This window comes from Chinchilla lanigera, unplaced genomic scaffold (genome assembly GCF_000276665.1).
Source record: "Chinchilla lanigera isolate Chin_1 unplaced genomic scaffold, ChiLan1.0 scaffold00040, whole genome shotgun sequence".
Taxonomy (NCBI): Eukaryota; Metazoa; Chordata; class Mammalia; order Rodentia; family Chinchillidae; genus Chinchilla; species Chinchilla lanigera.
The window spans coordinates 289982-294728 of NW_004955441.1; the positions used below are offsets into that span (position 1 = coordinate 289982).

Below are 4747 nucleotides of genomic sequence, written 5' to 3' on the forward strand. Positions count from 1 at the left end.
TATGCATGTATGAAAATGCCACAGCAAACCCCAATTTTGATCATATCCATCCCCCTTATAATCCTGCCATACATCCCTGTTACCCTTTCTTCTTCCCTTCATCTTGTTTAATAATCTCCCTTCTAATTTCATACAAACTTTTGTCTGGAGATCCCACATATTAGGGAAAACATGTGGAACTTGTCTTTCTGAGTCCGGTTTACTCTGCTCAACCTGATGATCCCAGTTTCCTACTATTTTCCTAAAAATAATATTATTTCATACTTTTAGCTGAAAAATATTCTTTATTTATTCATCCATTGATGATCTTGCAGGCTGAATCCATATCTTGGTTATTGTGAATTATAGGTATATATGTAAATATCTTTATAGTATACTGACTTTAATCCCTTTGTAATATAGACCAAAGAGTAGTATAGCAGGCTCATATGCTTGCTCTATTTTTAGGTTTTTTTTAAAGTTCCATATTGAGTTCTGTGGCAGCTATAGTAATTTACATTACCACCAGCATCCTCACAAGTATTTATTGTTTTTAATATTCTTGATGACAGCCAACAGGGTGAAATAAAATAATGTAGTTTGGATTTCCATTTTCTTAATGGCTAAGGATGTTGAATATTTTTCATACACTTACTGGCCATTTCTACTTCTTTTGAGAAGTGTGTTCAATTCTCTTGCCCGTTTAATAATGGGGCCTTTTTTAGTTTTTTTAATAGGAAAAAAGAAAAATTAAATTTCATAACAAAATAATACAATAACAATAGTTAATACATTACATGTTGCTATCTTCAAAATAGTTGCTCAGGGTACAAGATATGGGCATAAAAATTTCTCCAATAGATATTAGCACAAACCTTCCTTTTTAATGAACTAAAAGATACTAATAGTATAACTGACTTGCATTTTTTCCCTTTTCCGTACTGTCCTTTCCCCTTTCACCCATCCTAGTTCCTCTTTCCTTTTGAAAAATTTCTTCCCATTTTACAATATGTACTGTACATTTTGGACCTTATTTACTTTTTCAGTTGCTCACACCAGGAAGACAATAGATATGAACTTATATATGGTAGATATTAATCCTCTGTCAGAAACTTAGCTGGCAACATGCTCTCCTGTTCTACAGGCTGTCTCTCCATACTGATGTGTGTAAGCTTTTTAATTTTATATGGTCTCATTTTTGAGTTTTGCTTTTATTTCCTAAGCTATTGGAGTCCTATTTAGGAAGTTTTTTCCTACCTATGATTTCAAGCACCTCTATATTTTTTCTATTGATTTTAAAGTTTCAGGTCTTATATGTAGGTCATTGATTCATTTTGAATTTGTTTTTTATACAGGGTGAGAAAGGGATGTAGCTTCAATGTCCTACAAACCAATATCCAGTTTTCCCAGTATCATTTGTTAAAAGGGCACCTTTTCTTTTTTCTTTTTTTTTTTTTTTTGTCTTCCAACAGTTTATGAGAAAGAATGTAGACATTTTAAAAATCCCTCACTATTATGAACATAAATTGAGGTATTTCAGTGAGGTTAAAAGCTGAATCAAAAGCAGGAACAAAAAAAATCCAAGAGTATGTTAACACCTTTTCATTCATTTGCCATACTGACAGTGCAAATACAAATCTGGTCTAAATATAGATTTCCAGATTCCCAACAATGTACAGCTTTCTTTGTCCTCCATGCTAAGAGAGGCAAAAGCTTAAGGGCCAAAAAAAATACCAAATGTGTAGACTTCAAAAACCAACTAAGTTAAGGGCATTCACCAGTTTTAGCTAAGATACATCTGGAACACTGACAAGTGATCACTTACATACAATAATGTGAAGTGAATTTTTTAAAAATCTAAAAAAAAAAAACCTTGGTGGAACAATCCTTAAAGGTACACCAGAGGAATGGCGGGTTATCAGTTTTAGGTGTCAGCCAATTTGCACCCATGTTTAAAAGCTAAACTTTAGTTACCTTTCCCTATGCTGAGAACTTCCTATCATGTCAATAACTATGTTATTGATAGGACAAGAGAGACTCCATTTTTCTTTTCCGTAACTCCATTTTTAAGAGAAGTCACTTAAGTTCACTTAAAGTGTAGATGAATTCATTCTTCACTCCCTTCCCCCTGGTTAGTCATAAAACCCATGGAAGAAAACAGAGCTATAAAATAGGAACTGAACAAACCAAATAAATTAGGTGTGGGCTAAATGTTAAACCACAACATCCACCGTAGGTCTGCCTGACTGGCACATGACCACACACTTCTGGGAAATGTAAACCTTGTGACAATTCTGCGACATTCTTGATCAATTCCCAAGAATGAGCTAATATGGTTGTTTGGTTACTATGAAAACATCCAACAAAAGTATTTAACTGGAGGCAGACCCCAGATCAGGGTGGACTTCTTCTCTGGTTCCATGTCAGAGACTGTCCATCAGCCATCTCTTCATAAAGCTTTGTTCATTCCCATATTTCAGTCTCTTGTAAGTGCCTGTCCCGATGAATCTCACCATAACATTATGAAGTAAAGGAGACTTAGGTGAACTTTTTTTATCACAACTGCTGTTATCAGTTGCCTAGGACTTCAACAGCTTGTGAAAGTCTGGGACATGTTCATGCTTGAGGATAATTCCTCGGGTGACTTAAAATTGCCCCATAGCATGGCTTTAAGGAAGCCCTAAAACAAACATGTTGGAAAAAATGAGTTAAAGGAGGTAAATACAGCATCTGGCTTTAGAGTTGTGAACTCAGGAATTCTCTCAATTATGAAATCTTGCAGAGAAGTTATTTTCTTTTTCAAAATTCAGGTGATGACATTTGCTTACTCTAGATCTGGCATTTTTTCATCATCACTGTCTTGGGAATCATCACCTGTCTGTCTACTTCTGGTAAATCTACATCCTCATCGCCACCCATGTTGTTCATCATCTCAGAGAAATGATCAAAGTTAGACATGTCTTCATTAGAATCAGTCTTTCCAATGATTGAAGTCCACACTAAGTCAGATAAGCTTTGCCCTTTCTCCTGTTAATCTAGGCCATGACTGGCCAGATTATCCTTTTTGTAAACATCATAAATTGATCTGTCTGTTCTTTTATGCTTGGAGTCCCTTCAATCAATACATTAAAAAAGATAATTTCATTCAAATGTTTAAAGTTATCACTTCCTCCAAGACAACTGAAGGTTTGGATTTTTCAAAATTTACTTTAATATCTGTACTGTCTCCACCACAAAATTCAATGAAGACATAGTCTCTTCAATCAGACCACTTTGCAGAGGCAGGCTGCACTGTGAACAGGGCAGGAGGATAGAGGGGTGGGACAGTGGGTGGGCCCCTTGCATTGGTTGCTGGAGAGTTGACTCCTCACCAGTGGCAACACCCACAGTGTCTCCTGGTTGAGGCCTCTTCAAACTCCCCTCAGGCAACTGTGAGGGAGGGCTCAACTGGGTCCCCACAATGTACTGAGCAGAGAGAACGGCTCCTCCAGTTATCTTGGTGGAGACTCCAAATGACATAGGTCCTCCAAATGACACAGGGGAAATAAATGTAACTCCCAACGTGCTAGATGTCCAATATGCAAGTTCATGTTCCCCAAAGTCAAAGAATGAATTTTAAGGAGCAATAGAGGTTAAGGGTAGGAAAATTTATTTGGGAAAAGGAATGGGGAATAAGAATAGCTCCTGAGAGACAGGAGGAGTCTCAAATGGGTTGCTCAAGTATCTTTTCTTGAAGATATGTTTTTTTGGTCCCTTTGTCAAGAATCATACAGCTGCAGTTATGTGGCTTTGTTTCAGTGTCTTCTATTTTATTACATTGCTCTTCATGTCTGTTTTTGTGCTAGTATCATGCTATTTCTGTTAATATGGTTTGTATTACATCTTGAATTGGGTATTGTGATGCCTCCTGCATTGCTCTTTTTGTTCAAAATTGTTTTGGTTATTCTAGGTCTTTCAGATCCCCATATAAACTTTAGCATTTTTTTCTAGTTCTGTGATGAATGTCATTTTGAATAGGGAGTGCACTGAATCTGTAGATTTTTTTTTCAATAAATGACCATTTGAACAATATTAAATGTAATGATCCATGAACATGGATCTAACCTTCCCCTTCTCTACATATACCTCTTGTGAGTATCTCCCACTGAGTCACTGTAGCAAGGGGTTCCCAAGGACCGTGAAGTATGTTTGGACTTCAACTTCTAATCCCCAGAAGAGCCCAGTTCCAAAAAATATGCCATCTCTCGAGATGCCTCCTGCTTATACCACTCTGAGGTCTGGTGAGCACTGCTGTGGATTTGCTTTTCCAAAGCCAGGCTGCCACGTAGAAGTCACTCTCAGACTAAAGTCTGCCACTAGATTTACAGTTTGCAATATCTGTAGATTTCACATGTGGGTGCAGCTACCAGCCCATTGTTTATTACTGGTAGTACAGGCGCTCCGAAGGCTTTGTGCTTGCTGAGTCAGCCCCACTTCCCCTAGCCCACAAAGAAGCTAGGTTTGTCTGTGCAAGAGTACTTTGTATTGAGCCAGTGCAGGAAGCACCTGGGAATAAGCAACCTGCCCCACCAGAAGAACACAGGTAACTGACCCATTCCCCTATACCATAGGAAGGGCAGCCAGCACAGAAAGTAACGGAGGCTTGGCAACCAGTTTGGCCAGAAGAACCTGGGGCCTCACCCATATCCTACATTGTGGGAAGGGCAGCCAGCAAGAGAAAAACCTGGGACTTAGAAACCAGCATGGCCAGAGGAACACAGGGCCAGAC

At 38.1% G+C, this 4747-nt stretch overlaps 1 pseudogene; it reads right to left on the reverse strand.

Moving 5' to 3' along the window:
* Positions 1 to 2737: 2737 nt before the first annotated feature.
* Positions 2738 to 3498, reverse strand: LOC106149241 (annotated as a pseudogene).
* Positions 3499 to 4747: the final 1249 nt, after the last annotated feature.